Raw genomic sequence first — 21,831 nt, 5'->3', positions numbered from 1 at the left:
ATGCGGGAGACCCGGGTTTGATTTCTGGCCCATGCACTTCCCCATAACAAAACAAACAAGCAAACAAACAAACAAAAATTCAACAAGTAACGCAGCAATAACGGGATACTCACATGGAAAAAGAATGAAATGTGACCCACGCCATATAGCATATGAAAATATATATATATATAATATACAAATTATTTACTCTGTATTACCACAGAATAAGTAACCCAACAGTAACACTAATTCACCTTCCACTGAAAAATTTAAGTTCATCTTCTTTGGTTTGAACTGGGCTGATGAAACTGTTTCATGATTGACCTTTACTCTTTGTGGCTATGAGAAAATGGTGATGACATCTTTTTGGCCAGATGGAACTGATGGGAGATTTATCAAGCAGCTGAGAACTGTCAAAGCCAGGCCAGGCAGATCCCACAAGACAATGTCCATGACCTTTTCATCGAGGAGCACATTGCTTGCTGGAATCCACTAACACATAGAGTCATATCTACCCAGTCATCAGTGAGATTATCCCAACGCCCCGCCAGCTGCTGCCACCCAATCTGGAGGCCTCTCCCTCTGCTCTTGAGGGACAGCATGTGACTGCATGGAGTCTCACCCCTCATTCCTTACACCCGCCCCCCGCCCCCACCCCAGTCTGGCACCCACTGCCCTCCTGGAGTGGGAAACTTCATCCAATGCCTTCTCGGTTACAGAGATTTCAGAAATTAGTCACAGAAAGGAGGGTGGGAAGAGAGTGGTGGTTTCCTGAAGAACCGGTAACAAAATCTGGAGTCTCCCCCCTTGAGGTCGGCAGCTCAGATGGTCCCCAAGTTAGCAATGAGTGGTCAAGAATGAAATCAACCGCCGCCATCTCCCTTCCTACTTGTCTACCACCGACTCTTCCAAGAGCTTCCATGAGGCAGGGCCTGTGGCAAACGGGCCTCCTGAGTCAGTGGCCCTTTCTCTTTCCAGTCTTTGATCCATTTCCCATCCATGTTCCCTGCCCCAGCCTCAGAAGACAGCCCCAATGCCCACAAATTACCTAGAAACAAAGGCTGGATATCAAACATTTGTTGGAGACCAAGGCTTAAGGCAAGTTTCCTTTCCTTATCTGTGAAGCATCCAGTAATAAAACACAGGTTGGACCCTTTCTCTTTTTTTTGATCATTCAGTTCTACATATGTAATCAGTAATTCACAATATCATCACATAGTTGCATATTCATCATCATGATCATTTCTTGGTGGACCCTTTCTTGAGCTCTGGTGACCAGATACCCTAATTTGTACAGGATGGTTCCAGTTTGTACGTGGAGGTCCTGTTGTCATAAAAGCATTGCCGCTATCACTGCCTTCACTCTCCAATGTCCCTATTTGGACGATAAATTATATAAGCACACTAAAATTGGCCGAGTCATCACCTATGCTGTCCAGTAAGAATCTGTGAAGCCCCAGATAGTCCTGCAAATCCAGAGATACGGGAAAGAAGAAAGCCAAAGAACAAGGATGTTATTGGTTTATAATGGGGAAAACATGGAAATAAGGCAAATGTCCATCAATCAGAAATGGTCTAATAAAGTTGACTGATCAATATGGAATACTATGTACCAATTCAAAAAGAAAAGGAGGATTTAGATATACTGACACGGAACAGGTATCAAGACAGATTGAAATGAGAAAAAAAAAAAGCAAACGAAATCAATATAAAATGTATGAAATCAGGCAGGCCACGGTGGCTCAGGAGGCAGAGTTCTCGCCTGCCATGCCAGAGACCCAGGTTCGCTTCCGGGTACCTGCCCATGAAAAAAAAAAAAAAAAAAAAAAAAAAGGAATTTTTTACCTGTTCTTTGTAACTGTGTGTAGATGTGCATTCATATGTATCTAAATGCATAAAGGAAGGTCTAGCATTGTTAAAACACAGCCACATATGTGATTTAAGATGTTCTAGTATCCATACTTTTTCAAGTTTTTAATGGGTGAAATTTAGCTTATATAACCCAATTCATCCAAAACATTGTCATGCAAATCACTACTAAAAATTGAGATATTTTCCATTATTTTTTCACTCTAAGCCCTCAAAATCCAGTGTGTAATTTACACTAAAGGTACATGTCAATTTGGACTAGCCACATTTCGAGGGCCTAATAGCCACATATGGCCAGTGGCCACCATAATATTAGACAGGGCAGAGCTAGAAGGATGCAGACAAAACAAAAAACAAGGATTATCTTTAAGCAAGGAGGTAATATTAGCAGAATACAGTGCTTTGTATCAAATATTAAAACTGTTACAGTGAGAATATATTCATTACTTGTATAATTTTATAAAAAATAAAAACCTTACATTTTAAAAAAATAGGAACAATAGCATGTGATGCAAAATAACACAGTCTCTAAATGTGCTATGAGGAAACACAGAATAAAAGAGATTCATCTACCAAATACAGCATTATATTTTTCTATGAAAAGATATTTTATTACTATTTTACTATATAACATATTAGTAAACACACCAGATTATATTTTCTCAAATGGCAAATAAGGCAAAAGATAACATTTCTCTTTGAGTGCTAAAGAGACCTTGAAAATCGTCTCTCTTTTGGGGGATTCACTTTCCTACAACGTTTGTGATGCTGTGCATGAGGATACCAGGGGTGCTTAGTAGTAAAGAACATTTTGCTAAGCTGTTCTATCATGGGTCCTTACTTAAGATTTTCTTCTCTTTCTTCTAATCTGGTTGTGCTGGTTTGAAAGGATGTATGTACCCTAGAAAAGCCATGTTTTCATCCTAATCCCATTTTGTAAAGGCAGCTGTTTCTTCTAATCCCTATTCAGTACTATATGTTTGAATCTGTAATTAGATCATCCCCCTGGAGATGTGACTCAATCAAGAGTGGTTGTTAAGCTGGATTAGGTGGAAACGTGTCTCCATTCGGGTGGGTCTTGATTAGTTTACTGGAATTCCATAAAAGAAGAAACGTTTTGGAGAAAGCAGGAGATTCAGAGAGAGCAGAGAATGCTACAGCACCACAAAGTAGAGAGTCCACCAGCCACAGCATTGAAGATGAAGAAGGAAAATGCCTCCCGGGGAGCTTCGTGAAGGGAAAGCAGGAGAGGAAGCTAGCAGATGATGCCATGTTCGCCACATACCTTTCCAGATGAGAGAGGAACCCTGACGGTGTTCGCCATGTGCCTTCTCACTTTAGAGAGAAACCTGAGCTTCATCGGCCTTCTTGAACCAAGGTATCTTTCCCTGGATACCTTAGATTGAGCATTTCTATAGACTTGTTTTAATTGGGACATTTTCTTGGCCTTAGAACTATAAACTAGCAACTTATTAAATTCCCCTTTTTAAAAGCCAATCTGTTTGTGGTATATTGCATCCCGGCAGCTAGCAAACTAGAGCACTGGTTTTCAGCACTTGGTCATGTGTTCCTTCGTTATTATGCAAGGATCTGGTTGAGGGACAGGTTTTGTGTGTTCATATGGAACATCCACAGAAGGGTGGTAGCATATTATCGTCCTGCCATTGGATGTCAAAGCAAATTCTACTTTGCAATTATAGTCATCTACAAGAGAAGAATATGTAGATTTATGGCAAACACGATATAAAGCTCCATTTTGGATTGGAAATAAATGTTTCTAGATAGTACTATTTGATATCACCCATTTTACTGCTGCTACTGCCGTGGAGAATCAAGGAATATATTGGGCAGTATAAAAAGATGCTTTGAAGAGAAACTGCTTTAAAAATCTGCTTCTAGGCACGTATATTTTCAAGCCTCTATAGATGTTCACCGTGAACTCACCATCTTATCCCTTGCATTTATTTTTTAAAGTATGTTTGATCCCCACCAGCCCTGGGGTCTAGCTATGGGGCTGCACTAGCCAATTTGGCAGCCTATAGCAAGCTTCCCCAAAGATACCTTGCTTGGTTTCCCCATTTGGAAACAGGAAGCCAAACTGTGCTACCTCCATAAGTCCTGCTTTACCTCAGAGGAACCAGAGAACAGTGCTCTCCAATATGGGAAAGCTTTGTTTGTCTTCTTAAAACTGCAAACCAGAAAACCACTGCCTTCCAAACAGCCTGGGCTGCTTCTTTAAAATAGCAGATTCCCAGAGCCCCACTGCTAAAAGAATCTTTGAGGTGGGGTGAGAATCTACTCTGAACCACCACCTCTGGTGATTTGAAGCCAAGCTAAGACACAGAGGGACACTAGCTCTTTTGGCCAACTTTCCAATGCTGAGTGATTCCTCGTGTTTTCTATTTCCATCATCCAAAAGATGACATCCGGTCATTTTGGTGGCAGGTTTTCCCTGTGGGTGAAAAATTCCATCTGTTTGGTTTTTGCTGCTGTTCATATGCTTTTGCTTCCTTCTTTTTAAATAAACCAAACGTGCAATTAGTTGTTTTAAAACAAAAATAAAAAATGCCAATTCTTTCCAAGGCATATATCCTCAAGAATGAAAGACCACAGCTTGCATTCTATAACATCTTTCATTTGCACTGATCCCTCCCAACTACTCAACAACCCAGGCAAGTTGACAGGTATAATTATTCCCACTTTACAAAGAAGAAACAGGGGCTGGGAGGGTGAAAGGGATGGGGTGAGGGAACCTTTACCCAGCTCCCCCTTGGGCTTTGACCTTGGGCGAGGCAGTTTATGCAGGTGATGATGGTTAATTTTCACAACCAGGAGAGGGTGATTATCACTCCCCATTTTTACAGCTGGAGGAAGGGACCAGCCGCCAGTGAGAAGTAACTGAGCTCCTCTCTGGTGCTCCTTCGGCAGCGACACACACACACACACACACACACACACACACGGAATATTTCCCTCTGACACAAAGTGATTTACAGCACACTTCACCCCCACTCAGCCACATTTAGCTGATTAAAAGAAAGGCACTCTCACAATATTTAAACAATCAGATGAATGTTTTCATCAAAGCTAAAGGTCCTTTAATAATCGATGTCCGCTCCTCTCCCCTGACACCTGGCCACTGTCAGTCTCCATGTGGACGCCAGAGAAAGGAGTGGGTCCCTTCTCCCCCCACCACAACAGCCTCCAAGCCAGGCCAGGCACATTCCCTCAGGCGTGGAAACGCTCCCCTCCTTGGAGGGCTTTCTCCCTTCTCTCTCACCTTTTCTTCTCTCTTTCAGTCACCCTCTCTCTCCTCTCTCAACCATGCTCTCTTCTCTTGCCCTCTCTTCTCTCCATCTCCCGACCTTCCCCTCTCTCCCCCTCCCTCCCTCTTATCTTTCAAGTTTTTTTCTCCTTCCTGTCCATCTCTCCTTTCTTCAGTCCCCCTCTCTTCTCTCTCCTCTCTTCAGTCTTCCTTCCTCCTCCCACTCGCCCTCTCTCTTCTCTCCCTTCTCTCTTTTCTCAGCTGCAGTCACCCCCCTTCTCTTAATCTCTCCCTCTCAAGCTCTTTTCTTTCTTAATCCCTCTCCTTTCACTCCCACTCTCTCTCCTTCCCTGTCTCCTTTCTTTCAATCTCTCTATCTCTTTTCTTCAGTCTCTTCCCCTCCTCCCTCCTCCTCTCCCTCTCCCTCTTCTCTTTCCCTCTCCCTCCTCCTCTCCTCTCCCTCCTCCTCTCCTCCCTCTCCTCCTCTCCCTCCTCCTTCCTCCTCTCCCTCCTCCCTCTCCCTCTCCCCCTCTCCCTCTCCTCCTTCCTCTCCTTTCTCCCCTCCTTCTCCCTCCTCCTCTCCCTCCTCCTTCCTCCTCTCCCTCCTCCCTCTCCCTCTCCCCCTCTCCTTCATCTCTATCTCAATCTCCATCTCTTCTCTCTTTCAGCCTCCCTCCCTCCTTCCCGCCATCCCTTCTTGAGAAGAAGCCAGCAGCATGGCAGGCGGGCGAGCCAGGCAGAAGGAAGGGCGTGCAGGCGGCCGCCGGTCGCGGGCTGCTCCCGGGAAGGGAAGGCCGCGGTGCGGGGCCGGGGAGGTGCGGGCGGCGGGGCCCAGCCGCGAAGTGGGCGCGCCCGCCTGCGCCTTAACGCCCTGCCCGGAGGCGCCGGGCGTCGTGGGAAAGCTGGGGTGCCGCTCTGCCCGCCGCCCTAAGGAGCCGGGGGCGCCGCTGGTGTCTAAGGGCGGTGCACGTGGCCCACCGAGGAAACCCGAGAAGCTCCGGCGCGCGGCCCTCGCCGACCCCCAAGGACGCTGCCGCGTTTCGCCTGACGCTGTCTGTCCTTTGTTTCTTCCGGAGAAAAAGGCCGAAAGCCAGGTCCGCTGCGGCTGCCAGCTGCGTAGTGTCCGCTCTGTCCGAGGCTTCGCGCTTCTGCAAGTGGGAGCCCCCAGAGCGCCAGTCCCTTGCTCGCCTCCCGACAGCGTCTCTCCCCTGACGCCCTGGGGAGGAAGAGACAGGGGGCGGACTTGGACAGGGCGGCCTGGAAGCCTGAGTCACAAATTAAAAAAAAGAAAAAAAAAATCCCCTCCTGGGGCCGAGGCAGCGCACACGCACCGGGACTCGCTACAAAGCCACGGCTCCGTGTGTTTCATATTTACCCATCAGCAAGCATTTGTCGAACACTCCCAACTGCCAAGAAGTGTGCTGGAGAAGTCTCTGCGCTCAGGCGGCTGTAGACCAGGGAGGGGCAAGGCACTTTGTAAAGGAAAAGCATGGCACAGAGGCAAGGCCTTCCTAGTATCTACACATCACTTTTATGACCACTGTATCATTATAGTTTCATAGTCGCAGCAAACAAGGTGGTTTCTCGATGCTCTCCACCTCCGCTCCAGTCTACAACCCATGCCAACACCACTCCAGAATTTACCGGAGGGGGGGGCAAAAAGAGAAAACTCTAAGGCCCTCCCACCATCTCCACTTGTGGCTATTTTCAGTTGTGAACCTTGGATGGAAGGAGAGAGGAAGGGGACCTCAAATTGGAGCCAAAATAAAGTCCAGGAGGAAGGCTTGAGATCACCGTGGGATCATATTTCCTAGAGCAGCCCCCTCTGCTTTTTCTCCCCTTACAGCCTATTGGTCTTCCCAGCCAGGACAACTCTGTTACCAATCATATCACTAAGAGCTACTGTTGTATTGAGCATCTACTGCGGAGCAAACAGTATGCTGAGCCATTTTGCCTGCACTATGTTCTGGTTACCTATTGCTGCAAAATAAACCACCCCAAAACTTGGTGGCATGACAGAACCATTTTATTATGCTCGCTGATTCTCTGGGTCAGGAATTTGACAGAGCATAGCAAGGATGGTTTGTCTCTGCTCCACAATGCCTGAATCCTCAAACTGTTAAAAACTGAGGCTGCCGGGTGCTGGAATCACCTGGAAGCTTCTTCACTCACATGTCTGGCACTAAGACTGGATGCCTTAAAGGCTGGCTCATCTAGGGACTGTCAGACTGAGTCCCTCCATGTGCCCTTCCCTTGTGACCTGAACTTCCTCATAGCATAGTGGCTCTGAGTAACCAGATTTTTACAAAGGCGCTCAGAACCTCAAGATCAAGTGTTCCAGCAAAAAAGGAAGATGTTGTATGGCTTTTTCCAACCTAGCCACGTAAGTCACTTCATGTCACTTCTACCAGGTTCTATCCAAACCTACCCAGATTCAAAAGGCAAGGACATAGACCCCACCTCTCTATAGGGGGGAGAGTCGAGGAATTTTGGGCCATATTTCACAATATTATTTGTTTAATTTTCATATGATAATCTTTTGAGGAAGTACCAATATAATCCCATTTTACAGATGAGGACATTGAGGCTCAGGGAGGTTCAACAAACTTACCCTAAGTTATAAAATGGTGAGATTTGAATTCAGGAAGCGTTACTCCAGATCCTGGGCTCCAAAAGACTGCCTACTAGACACTGCCTGTTTTTCCTGATGCTGTCCTTTGTTCTGACTTCTGTCCAAGTCCCCCCCAGCCCAAACTCCAGGACCCTTTTTTCCCTTGCTTCTTTCTCTTGGTTTACCTGCACTGAATTTCCTTCTTCCCTAGGGAATAGCCATTGACATGCCCTCCTCCATCCCATCTTCACCAGCCCAGGGGCCAGGATGGAGATTTCAAAGAAGGCTGCTTCCTAGATGTTCCTAATCTCTAATGTCAGCTACTAATTGGCTCTTAATGTTCCAATAGGCCAGGACAGGAATGGCTTCTGTCCCATGGAGTCCCCACCACCTCAGGGCAGCTGCTATGGTTAGCTAAGTCCCTGATGTTCCCCAGCCTTCCCTCTGCCATTGGCCCATGGCCTGTCCTAATTAGGAAACAAAACCTCCCCAATGTTTGAGCATCTCCTTTTTACATTATCAGCAAGTGCATAAAATAAAAATGAAGGTTTTAGAAGACAAATGAGAAAATGCCAGGAAGGGTTTGATAAGATGAAGAAGGGTTACTAGCTAATATAAAGAGAAATCAATAGGAAAATAAACACAGTCTGAATAGTCAGAAGATGCAAGCAGTTAATGCGTTAAAAATATAAATGGATTCCAACAACTTGAAAAATAATCAAAACTTAACATAAAAATAATCGTAGATAGATAGACAGATAGATACAAGGATATGGCAAATGTGGCAAAATGTCAAAATTGGATCTGTGTTGCTGGAGGAATGGGGGGATGTTGGGGTTCTCTATATAAGGCTTGTATTAATTTTTGTAACTGTATTATCTCAAAATGAAAAGTTGATGAAAAATAAAAAATACAAATACAAAAATATACATAATTATATGCTGTTTCACTTTATATATGGAAAAAATCTTAAAATGATAATTTCCTAATTGTTTTTTAGAAGCAGTCTACAAAATTATGTTCCTCTTTCACTCATTTTCCAGGAGGAAAGTGGCTGTCTCTGTTCTGTGGCAATCAGGGAAGACTACCTGGAAGAAGTAGGGCTAGAACTGAAAGTGTAAAAATGGTAGTGCTCAGCTGTCCTTCTACCTGGGCTTTGTCTATGTTTTAAAAACTCATGGGGCTTAAGTTCTTCTGTTTAAATTGCTCCCTATAGATATGACTCACCACTATGTATAAAAAATGCATATGTAATAGTGAATTTGGGTCTCTCCTTCAAATCCAAAGTGTTCTGATGGGTTTTTTCCCATTTAACAAATCACTAAAACACACGTACTAGCAACTGTGAGAGAAACAAGCAGAATCAGATGTGGATTCTGTCTTCAAAGAATTTACCATGTATAGCAGGGCTGGTCATCCAGAGCCCAAAAAGATATCTCAGCCACAGATATTCCAGGTTTACATACAGACTAGCAATGCTCCTAGCTCAAGGTCAGAAACATGTCACAAGATGAGAGCCGGCAATGGGTGTGAAGTCATTCAGAGAGCAAAAATGCAAACCACAGACTGGTAAATGGTATTCACAACATACATATGTCCAACAAGGGACTCAAATACAGAATATATAAAGAACTCTTACAGAGAAAAAAGCAAAAGATTTCAGAAAGCACATCACAAAAGAGGATATTCTAAAAGAAAATGAAAATGTGAAAGGGTGTGCAATTTTATTGGTAATTAGGGAAATGCAAAATAAGATCACAATGAGGTAACCCTACAGTTCTATCAGAATGGCTTAAAATTAAAAACTCACAATATCAAGTGTCACTGAGGATCTGGAGCAAATGAAATTCTCATATGCTGCTGTTATGTGGGCAAAGTGATATAACCAGTTCGGAAAACTATAAAGGAGTTGATTTTATGAATATCCTATGATCCAGCAATTCCGTTCCTGGTTATATATACCCAATAGAACCAGTTACATATGTTCACCCAAAGACATGTACTAGAATGTTCATAGCAGCACTCACTGTTCATAATAGCCTAAAATTGGAAACTACCTAAATGTCTATCAACAGAGAATAGATAAATAGCAGTAAATTCAGACAAGAAAACTTATACAGCAATGAAAAGGAGCTAATTAAAACTATATACCACAACACGATTGAATCTCATGGACATAATATTGACTAAAAATTGTAAGACCCGAAAAGGATGCATACTAGGGAAACCAACGTCTATCACAGGAACAAGTAAAACTCGCTTTCTCACCCCCAAAGCAGCATCTCCCAAAGTCACTGCTGAGCTCAGGATCCAGGAATTGGCTAAAGACAGTCCCAGTGCCCTTGGACCCCTGAGTCTCTCCCCATTTCCAATGAAAGGCAGAACAGTTTCCCATTTAGAAAAGCTCCCAGCAGGTGACTGCTGCCTGGAGGAGGAAAGCAAGGTACTGGGGGTGGGGTGGGGGGGCAAGGGGGTCCACCTCTGAGTCCAAGCTTGATCTAAAAGTCTCAACTTCCCTATATTTAAAGTGATGACCCCTCACCCCCCACAATTGTAAGAGGAAAAGAAACAGTAAACCCAGTAGACCCACTGAGCCCCTTCTAACAAAAGTGCTACCCATTCAAAGACAGCCCTCCCTAGGGGACCCTGTCCTGGGGTGGGGGGAGAGGGGGAACCACCCCCACCCTTACCTCCCACCACCCTGCAGTTACTGATAATCATCAAATTCGTTGTTTTGTTTTTCATTAAAGCTGAGATAATATAGGAAGGTCCAGGGAGTAGGCGGGCCCAGACCAGGGCTTTACAAACCAGAAAAAAATACAAATGCCCTCCACCTTGTCTCCATGAGTTTTTCCTGTTTTATTTCCCTATACCAATTTCTATTTTAGATAAATAAACCCTTATAAATGAGAACCCAAATTTTCCCAAGGCCTAGATTTTCCGGGGGTTGTATTTTAGTGGGTGGTCCTCTCTCATCAGCTGGAATAATCCAGAGTGATCCTGGGGAAGCTGGGAGGGAGCAGGTCTGTATTGAAGCCAAGAAATAATCCCAGCCTACCCCACCCCCTTCAGCTTCCCAGGAGCAGGGAGCCCCGTGGGTAATTAGGCGGCTGGAAATAAGGGGGGGGCTGGATCCGGTCTTATCTAAATGGCTGTGGGGGTGTGGTTTTGCACGTGCTTAATGGACTGGGTGGAGGAGAGGGATTGATAGTTGTTTTTGTTGTTGTTATTGTTGTTTGGTTTATTTTAATTAAAAAAAAAAAAGGTAGACTCTAGGCGCCTAAAAACACTTTGGTGCAGGGCTTGGCCAAGTCCGTCCCAAAAAGCTAAGGCCGAGGCCCAAGCTCGTCCCAGGGAGGTCCAGGCGGGGCAGGCGCTCCCTAAATCGGCGTTCTCGGAGTGATAGACCCAATTTTCTTCGCGATCCTGGCAACCAAGGTCGCCCGCGGTAGCCGCCAGAGTGGTTAGAACAGAAAAAAAATGAAAAGAAAGTTTAGAAACCTTCCCCTGAGCGAGATTCACCCGCACGCTGCAACGGGTGGATTCCAGCACTTGCGTCGGTTTCCCCTCTGACCGGGTGGGGCCCCTCCCGGCCCCCCGCCTCTTCCACCACCCCCCCCACCCACCCACCGGGACCTCAGAAAGGGCGGCTGGGGGCGAGCCGAGGGCGCTGCGCGTGACCCCGGGCGGAAGGGCCCCAGTCTGGGTCCTAATGCGGGTGGCGTCTCCCTTGACAGGCGACGTTTGGGGACAACGGCGGGGACGGGAGATAAGGTGACATACCAGAGCAGATTTGGTGTGCGCGCGCTGATACTCCTTTCCCGACAGGAAACGCGGAGCTATTTAAGACCCTATCGATTACTTTATCTTTCCGGGAGGAAAGCTTCATGCCGAGAGACAAAAGATGTTCCCTAGCGAGAGATGTCAGGCCACAGGCTTCGCCACACAACGGAGGGTCTGCACAGGCGACGCCCCATGCGGGCGGGCGCAGAGAGCGCAGGGACACGCACTTCCACCGCAGGGCAGGGACGCGCACTTCCACCGCAGGGCAGGGACGCGCACTTCCACCGCAGGGCACACAAGCGCGTGTTTGCGCGAAGGACGGGTCTGAAAGGCGGCCCGAGACCGAGGGGAGAGAGGGGGCCGGAGAGGAAGGGGCGCTTCACAGTGTAATCTTTTGTTGCCTTTGAAATTTTTTGACCTATTACTTAAGCACATAGTACTTAATACACCCACACTAAGTGACTGCACTTGAGGCGTACGTGTGCCCGTGTCATTTCAGCACATTTAAAGGACACCGGGAGGTCCATCCCAAGCGGGTTATTGGTTGCTGTCAGTGTATGCCACAGAGACCTGGCTAAAGGGTAAACTCCCCGCTGAGCTCCTTTAAAGGGCTCGAATGTCTACCACTGTCCCGTATAGACACTTCGTGGGAACGCGTCCGCAAGGACCTTACAGTGTGCTCATTTCGCGAGTGTTTGAATTCCCGCATTTTGCCAAGTGGCTTGAGGCGCACAGGCGCTCGGCTATCTCCCACCCATCCCCCCACCCACCCACCCTCCCCGCGGCTGGCACTGAATTCATTTGCTCAGGAATCCCGCAACTCGTTCGCCTCCAGGCCGCCTGCGCCGTGGCCCGGGGAGGCTCTCGACCAACGCTGAACCGAGCGGTGCAGCAGTTTGCCTTCTGTCCGTCTACACACTGCTTGGCCCGGCCGCAGAGACTTCACAGCGCGGCCTGACACCACGAGGAAAGAAGATGCGGAGGGAGGAAGGGCGGAAGCCCTGGTAGGGTTAAATCCCGTGCCGGCCGGCCAGTGCCAGTCTAAATTCAATCCCGACCAGGCCGCAACAACCCAGGAAGCTTCGCGGGCCGCGGCAGGGGTTTCCGCCCAGAGGCCCCGGAGGCCCCATAGATCTGGGGCGGGGAGCTTCATCTCCCCGGTGCCGCGGCCCACCCACTCCAATGCCAACCCCCCGCGCGGCTGCAGGCCCGGCTGTCGCCCCCGCGCTTTGGGAAGGAAAGCAGGCAGCCGTTCTCCCGGCTTGGCTTTTCCCAACCCAGAGCGCCCGCGCCGCAGGGTTCTTCCAAAGCCGCAGCTCCCCGAGCTTTCCACCCCCGCAAGTGTGGACTAGCCCCTGGAAATACCGTTTTCCTCTTCACCGTATTCCGAATCGTTGCCCCTCTGATCCTAAATGTCACCTGATTTTTCCAGATGTGACCTCCAGTGACGGGCTCCAGTGACGGAGTTTTCTCTCCGCCTTCTCGGCGCAGTTTTTGCTGAGCGGTTGCAGCCGTCGGGGGGGGGGGGGGGTTTCAGCCGCCCGCCAGAGTGTAGATGAGAAGCGAAGACGAAATTAAGGCGAAACGTACGTCGGAAGTTTGAAGAGGACTCCTTGGCCAACCCCAACATGAGTTTGTAAACCGACCCAGAATAAATTCCTTTTGAAAAAACATAGTCCCCAAAGCAGAGAAAGTGACTTGCACAGAGAAGTTTAAATTTTGATAGGAACAAGTATTGGCAACCACACAAATTGGCAAAGTGTAGTTGCTCGCAAAAAAAAAAAAAAAATCCAACATATAAGACATATTTGCAGAAAATATCTCTGAAACGTTATATAATTAAAAATCGGTTCCAACCTGGGTGGGAGTAGGGAAACCTTTTGGGGCAATGTATATGTTTTTGTAGTTTGAGCTCTTCTCGGTTGCAGGTTTGTGAATGTGTTAAGTTTCATCAAACTGTAATACACGTTAACTGTGTTCCTTTTGTTCTAGGTGCATTCTGCCTCAATAAAATTTATTAATAAAAAAATAAACCCAGTAATAGTTTTGCCCTTGGAGAAGGGAACTGGGTAGCTGAGATAGAGGCCTGAAAGCTTTTTTTTTTTGTTTCCCCTTTTGTACATATTAGGTTTTTTTTTAAATGTTTGCTTTTGGTTTTTGCGGTGTATTATTTCTTCAAAAATATACACTTGGGATACTCGGGATGTGACTGTAAAACAAATGTTAAGAAAGCAACAAATGCAGAAAGAGGAGAAACTTGTACACCGCGTTGTAGGGATAAGGGCAAGAACGCGCTGTCCAAGCCCAGAAAATACTTTGGAAAGGGGGATATCTTTGACATTGAGTTTTGTTTTATTTTGTTTTTGATATTTTGTTTAGTACACCAATGAAAAATGAGTGAACCCTTGGGCCGGTTCTCCAGGGCAGCCGTAGGAGAGGGCAACTGCGCCCAGGAGCCCAAGCTAGACCGTTTTCCCGACGCTGCGACCCGGCTCGGGCGAGCAGCATTCTCTCCCGCCTCGCGCAGAGAAGCGGTGACCCGCTGTGCCGCTGGAGGAAGACTCCCGGCCTGGAGAACCGGGGCGGCCCCGAGGCCAAGCAGGCCCCCCCGGGGGCCCCCGTGACCTGAGAGGTACGAGACTGCTCGGCCTCGGTTGCCCATCTCCCAGTGCAGCCCGGCAGGGTCTGGGACTAGGGGTTGCAGCAGTGCCACTCGTGTTTGGGGGAACCCTGTAGGAAACAGCCCCTGGAAAATAGAGAAGAGTCTCTAGTTAGGATGGATTCCAGATCTGGATTGGTTTCAGGCTTATTGCAGAACGGTTTCTGGAGGCTGGCCCTCAGGAGACAGATTGACAGTGGGCCAGAGGCGGGGGGCCAGGAAAGCTAGCAACTGCCAGTCTCCTCTGCCTGCCTAGGGGCAGGGCTTGGGTGGGGTCACCAAGTCTGCCGCCAGCCTCGTCTTTCCACTTTGCAGCCCCACTCAGAGCAATCAGACTCGCAGGATCTTCTACCAGGAATGTCAGTGCACTGATTAATGTGGGGGAGTGGCATACCCAGTGCCCCGAGACTTGGGTCTGCCCTCCAGGCTGGTCCCTGGGACCAAAGCAGAGGTTAGGGAAGAATCTCGAGGGAGAATGTTCTGGATGTCCCTGGATAGTGCTGGACAAAGGCCACCCTCACATCTCTCTCTCTGACGCTCTCCCGACCACCTCATTCATTGTCCCTTCTGCTCATGACTTAGCTCCATTAGGCTCACTGAGATTTAAGTGAGTTTACAGCTTGGGTTCCCTGTCTCAAACTGTACACACACTTCAATTCTTAAAACCAACATGAGGAGTGGGGCCCAGAAATTTGCACTCCTAACTCCCCAAGTTGTTCTGGTGAAGATATTTCCACAGCCACAAGTGTCCCTTTCCTTTCTATAAAGAGGTAACTTTATTCACTACGTTCACTTCACAAAGTGTGTGCAGTTTGGGTGTCTTATCTTGATAATGACTTTTAAAATTTCTTAAAGGCGAATACATGTCAATGGTAAAAAAAAAAAACTATTACAACTTTTTTTAAAAGAAACTGTTCGTTCAAAAAAAGTGTACTATGAAATGTCTCATGTCTCATTCTTGACCCTCCCTCCTCCAGTTTCCTTCACCAGAGGCTTTTATTACCATTTTGTTTATCCTTCAGGAAAAAAAGTACATATCCATAGAATCACATATATATTCATATGCCCATTTTTTTTAATGACAGCATATTATAAACAGAATTCTGCAACTTGATGCAAAATTTAATGTATCTCAGGATGTATCCATAAGAATATGTAAATGCACCTCATTCTTTCTTCTGACCACTGATATTCTGTTCTATTGGTGTATCATAATTTTTTTAACCAGTCCCCTAAAATGCATATACGGGTTGTTTTTAAATATGAGGTTCTTTTACAAAAAAAGTGCAATGAAAGTACTTTTCTTTGCATACATGTATGCCTATTTCTATAGAATATATTCCTCACGTGGAATTATTTCCTAGAAGTAGATTATGTGTTTTTTTATTCTGATAGTCCCAAATGTTCCAAAGAGGTTTACCAATTTACACTCCCAACCAACAATGCACGAGGGTGCCTGCTTCCTACCTCTTCAACTACGCAGAGCAATAACAAAACTTTTTAATCTTGGTCAATCCAATAAGTGAAAACGTTTGCCTCTTTGGGTTTTCATTTGTTTCTTTTTTTATGAATAGGTTCTGCTGCTCTTTGCCAATTGTTGAACTGGTTCATTGGTGATTTTCTTGTTGATTTACAGGACCTCTTTCCAAATGATGGGAATCAATGTTTTGAGGTTTTGGTGTTCTCGTCATCAGGTATTGTCAGCATTTTCCCTATGCACTTTTCGTCTGACTCGATGGTATTTCTTGCCATGCAAAAGTTTATTTTTATGCAATAAAGTGTATAAATTTCTTCTTTTAGAGCTTCTAGGTCTTTCTTTCTCCCCATCCAATTTTGGCGTATTTATTTAATCATCCATGACATTTTAATGTTTTGATTTTTATTGAATTTTTTTTAACTATCTGGATTTGAATTATTTTGGAGTAAGAATAATTTGCTTTTCACTTCCCCAGCACCATTTATACTTTATTTTGAAGGTGCATTGTATGAGCCACACCTCTAAATAGCATAACACGACAACTGAAAGAGACCTCATTTTCCATCTTAACCAGCTTGATTCTATAGATTAGACAACCCACCAGTATGCTTTTCCACCTTCCCAAAGTCCGAAGAAGTCCAGATGACAATCTGGGATGTTTCCAGAATTGCACGCAACTGGAAAAGGACCTTAGATACACCTACTGCAATCAAGGAGACAAGCATGAAACTGGTGACCAGAGAAGAAAAAGACATGTTCAAACCCAGCCAGTGGGTGACAGAGGCAGGACCAGCATGCTGTCCCGGCTCACAGTCCAGCACTCTTTCTGGTATACTCCTGTCTCCTTCGCGCCTACAAATCTCAGGCTGTGCGATCCCAGCACCTGGGCACCCAGGCAAAGTGGGAGAAGGGGAGACAATCAGGCCATGCCCCCAATACTGACTAGGCCATGGAGTCCATCAAAGGCTGAGCTGAAGTTCTGGTCCACCCATTGAGCCTCGCCCTTCACCAGCACCAACACCCACTCACACACACACACATGCATACATACACACACACACATGCACAGTAGCCACTACCTGCCTTCTGCCTCTTCTATGAAAGAGGCTGTTCCAATAATCAAGCAACTTTGGATACAGAGCCCTGCAGCTCAGGGAGCTTCCTACCCATCCCAGCTATTAAAAGGGGCTAGACCTTGGAGCAAAGGAAGCCCAAAGCCTGAGAGAAAACAGCGGCCTTAGTGATATGGAGTTAGCATTTCCAGGGCTCCGCTTAGACGGCCTGAGAAGCAGGTCTGGCTGCATAATGTGTAGGCCCCCGTGCAAAATTAAAATACAGAGCTCCCTGTTAAAAACGTATTAAGAATTTCGAGAGAGCAACAGCAGAGCCTTCTACCAAGCTCAGGCTGGGTGGGACTGCATAGGTTGCAAACCCATGAAGCCAGCCCTGAGGGAAGAAGAGCGTTAACTACAGGAGAGAGGGGAGAAGGATCTTCCCCAGGCCTCAAGAAGGATCAGACTGTAGAATACCAGTAGGCTAAGGGACTGTTTCTAATAATCAAAAGGAGGAAACAACCCAAGGTCCATCAATGGATGAATGGGTAAATAAAACCATGGTATGGATAGACCATACAGTGAACTATTATTCAGCCATAAAAAGGAATGCAGTTCTGATACATGCTACAACTAGGATGAATTTGAAAACATCATGCAAGGGAAAGAAGTCAGACACAAAAGGCCACATATTGATTCCATTTATATGAAATATCAAGAATAGGCAAGAGGAAGGGGGAATAGGGTATTGAAGCCTGATGGCTAAAGGGTTAGGGTTTCTATCTAGGGTGATGAAAATGCTCTAATATTAATTGTGGTGATGGCTGTCCAAATCTGTGAATATATGAAAAAAAAACATTGAATTGTATATTTTGAATGGCAAATTGTATGGAATGTGAATTATATCTCAAAAAAAGCTGTTAGGTTTAAGGTTTTCTGACCCCCTTCTCTCCCTCTCTCTCTCTCTCTCTGCAAGAATTCTGCCTTTCAGATGAAAGTTTGGGGGGGCCTGGGGACCCATCTTCCCAAATCCAACAACCCTGGTCCCTTCTCTAGCAGCTGGGGGGAGGTGGGGAGGGGGAGGGTGTCTCACTTCTCCTCCAATTGGTAGGGCCCTATGAAGCCGTGATGTGAAACCAAAGAAGCCAACCCCAGCCCTGGAGTCAACCCTGTGTTGGAATCCTGACACTGTCACTTCCCTCCTGTGTGACCTTGAGCAAGTCACTTCACCTCTCTGAGCCTCCTTCTCTGCTGGGCAATAAGGATAAGAGGATGAGCGATGACAAAGGTGACAGAGCTTGGTGCAGCCAGTGGGCGCCGAAGAAACCGCAGCATGAGGGTTTGGTACCGGCTGAGCCACCCGAACAGAATGCATTCCGAGACTGTAAAATTCCACTGGGCGCTACCGAGGAGACCGCCCCAGGCCCTTCCTGAGCTGCGAGCTGGCGAGATCCGCAACCCCCCACCCCCCACCCCGAGCCGCTCCCCTGCCCCCAACCCCGAGCCAGGAAGGAAGCCGGGGCGGCGGAGGGGCCCCGCGACCCGGCCGGGGAGCCGGGGCGAGGGCCGGGAGCCGGGCGCGCAGCCTCGGCTGCTCATCCATCAGCCGGACGAAGAGCAGAGTCGCGCTCTCGGCCCTCTGTTTGCTTTCTCGCCAATTATTGCCGCGCCGCAGCCCCTTTGTTGATACAGTAGTCCGAAAAAGTGCTAATGTTCATTTATCAGGGGGCCCGCCGGGGACTCCCACGAGTTGCGATTCTTCCCAAAATATAAACACGGGGCGAGCGTCCCAGACAGAAACCCCCATCTGTTTCCCCGGCGCGGGCCGAGAGCGAGGCGTTGTTGAAGATAAAGCCGCGGATAACGCCGCCTGTCTCCAATGGACGTCTCCCCGGCGCATTAATGACATTCCCGGTGATAGTTCCAGCTTATCTTTCAATTAATCATATATACCTTTTGCGGCCGTCCCTGCTGACTGCAGGAAAGCTGGGGCCGGCTCAGGCCGCGCCGATCGCTTTTCAATTAATAATATTTTATGTGCACAGAAGGCTCGAGTGACCCTGGAATTTTGACTGATCTTGGAGCACCAAGTCTTTAAAAGGCAAGGAAACAGATGGATAGATTTTCGATCTCTCCTCTCTATCTCTCTTTGTCTCGCTCTGCCTTTCTCTCAGCTGAAGATTGTTTGTTTGTCCTGCAAGTTTGGCCAAAGTGCGGCTTAGAGAGGCGGCCAGGTTGAGTCAGCCGCCCTTGGGGAGGAAGATGCGTCGCTGGCGGCGCCTGCGAATCAAGTTTCGCTTCCCCGCCCCCCACTACGGCAACTTCTATTTAAAGAAAAATAAATTGTACTGACTAGGAAATAATGAGGACTGCAAAGAAAAGTCAGAAATTGCTCTTGGACAATTCTCTAAGGAGACCAGCATGGCTCGTCCCTACCTCGACTCCGCACCGATTTATTCGATTTTTGCCCCCCGTTTCCTCTCTCCCGCAACAGGCAAGGCCTTTTTTGGAGCCAAGAGAAATTATTACCGGATTCACAGAGGACGTAGGGGGTGGAGAAGTCACTGATTTTGTCCAAATAGGGAGGGCTTCTTTCCTCCTCTTTTCATGACACCTGACCCACAGATCTATCTGTCAGCCCTGGGAAACCCCGATACCCGAAAAGGAGGTGATAAATCTTGGTTTGCAGAGGAAATGCTAATATTTTTTTCTTCCTCCTGATCTATCCCTTAAAAAAGAAAAAAAGAAAAAAACTTAACTAAAAACAGGGATCCCGGATACAGCCTCGATGTCCCCCATTAAACGGTAATATTTCAGGCGTCGGCTCACACTAATCTTTCAAACTGTCATCGCGAGCCGCCCGGCCAGCCGATTCACTTAACAGCGCTCCCAGGACCCTCGCTCTGAGCTCTTTTCAGCGAGACGTTTAATTGAATCGGATGTGGCTCGTTTGCCAGACGTCACCGCCTCAGAGATAGGCATCCTCTCCCAACCCCCAAAAAATAACCTTCAAACGGCAGGCGGGCCCCCAAGCTAGGTTAACTGCAAGCCAGAACTGAATCCGGGCCAAAAGCGGTCGCGAGGAAGGGCCGCGGACGGGACGCTGATCTGCAGGTCCGTCAAGGGAGAGCCCAGGTGGGGGGGAGGGGGTGAAGGGTGCGGAGAGCTCATACAGGGTCTTGGGAGCGCCACTGGAACGCATCTGAGAAAAGGCTTTTCTCCGCAGACCGAGCTAACAATCCCAGGCTCGAAACTTCGAGGCACGTTTCGTCGGCTGCAGCCTGGGCCTGGTGGCTGGCGCCTTGAAGCCAGGCTAAGCCGGTAGGGGGTCAGAGCCAAGGCCGGCAGCCTGCGAGCCCTCCCAGGATGGTCCCACGGAGTACGGCTTCGCTTCACCTTACTCTGAGGCTGTAGGCCCTGGGATGTTGGGTCTGACATGAGACAGGGAAGGTCCCAATGTTGGATGACCAGTCACGCTTTTCTCAGCGTGCTGCTCGATGGCTCATTCTGGCCAGTACTTTCACATTCTGGACAGAAACTCCCCACCCCATCCCCTCCTTTGCGCATTTTCCTGCACTCATTCTGATGCCTTGAGCCTGAGACTCGACCTTCAATAGCCTTTGACCCCCGTGCCAACTGTCTTCTACTGTAAATGCCTCTTCCAGAGTCCCCTACATGCCCTCTACAAGGACCCGACATCTCGAAGTCTCCACTCTGTTGTCCCACCATTGTCTTCCCTGCACAAGCTTGGGTCATGGGACATCAACGCTTTTTCCATGACAAATTTCACCAATCCCAGCAGTCAGGTAAGACAGGTAGGCATCTCATCCTGGGGCTCCTCCTCCTGCCTCAACCCTCCCTGAAATTGCGTGCAAAATATAGAGGGCTAGTCTGCTGCTGTGTTCCCTTGGAGGAGGGCCCAAAGCTTTCATCTGCTCTCCCAAGGGATGATGGGACCCAGAGGGAAGTACAAACCCTGGCCTTTGGGCCTTGGCTTCATAGCTTGCCCACCTAAGATATTGCCAGATTTGCCTTAACAGGAGGCCCCCCACACCCTACTTCACTGACCCAAGGCTAAAAATTATCACCCGCCTACCTTTCCCTCCCTCTATGCACCCAGCTTGCTGTCAAGCGCCCCACTCGGAGGCAGCCCAGAGGCTTTAGAGAAATCCTGGCCCAGCTGGGCTCAGAGGAGGCCTGCCTGTCAGATAGCTAAACCCGGTTGGGGGCCCTGAGTCCCTGGGGTTGGCAGAAGCCTGAAAGCCTTGCTGTTGGGCAAGCAATGGGGCTAGGGAGAAGAAGGGAGACAGGAATGGTGGGTTCCAGAAGCAGGAAAAACTAGGCCACTGAGAGCTGGGGGTCTGTAGGAGGCAGATCTCTTCTGGGAAGCTGAGCTTACTGACCAGGATTCTGGATGTATTTCATTATTAAGGGGAGGATCCCTGGGATGGAACTGGCAGTTCATGGCACCCCTTGAAGTTGCACCAGGTACAATATACACTACTGTAAGAGGTGGCCAACCCCTATTCCAAAATGACCAAGGGAAGGCCCTGGGGAAGGGACTACCGGGACATGACTGGTTCCATAAACCAAGCAAATGAAATCCCCAGTTGTATAAAATCTCCCTCTCCTGCAGTCCTTCTAAAGCAAACCCTCTCCTTATGCTTCTCTTTCCATTCAGACACCTGTATAACGGCCTTGATGTCCCCTGGGAAATAACCACTCCCCCCAGCTCCCCACCCAGTCCTCTCTGGTCCCATTGTGTTCTGGGTGTTAACACGTCTTCAAACTCCAGACCCAACACCCTCCACCCAGTGGCTGAACTCAGAGAAGAATGAAGAAGAATGTGTCTTGGTGGGTTTTTCAGGCTAACACCCTGGAGAAATCTCAGGCTACCAGAGCAAAAGGAGAGTCTTTCAAATGCTTCGCGGCCCCTTTAAAAAGCTGAGCAGGATTTTTTTTTTTTTCGAGCCCTGTGACTATATTAGGTGACACAAAACTGCTCATCGCTCCTGTCATCGCGGCCCCCGGCCCAATGGCAAGCTGAGCCCCCCCTTCTCCAGCCTGGTCCCGCCTCTCCTGCCCCTTGTGCTCGGCGCTACCTGCTGTCTGGCCACAACCCGAGCAAGGAGG

General features: G+C 47.8%; 1 pseudogene; it reads right to left on the bottom strand.

The window, feature by feature from the left end:
- Positions 1-2,556: 2,556 nt before the first annotated feature.
- On the bottom strand, positions 2,557-3,964 carry LOC143664735 (large ribosomal subunit protein mL42 pseudogene; annotated as a pseudogene).
- Between the last annotated feature and the right edge of the window lie 17,867 nt (positions 3,965-21,831).

This window comes from Tamandua tetradactyla, chromosome 20 (assembly GCF_023851605.1).
Source record: "Tamandua tetradactyla isolate mTamTet1 chromosome 20, mTamTet1.pri, whole genome shotgun sequence".
In the NCBI taxonomy this organism is placed as follows: domain Eukaryota; kingdom Metazoa; phylum Chordata; class Mammalia; order Pilosa; family Myrmecophagidae; genus Tamandua; species Tamandua tetradactyla.
This window is presented reverse-complemented; position numbering and strand designations above follow the sequence as displayed.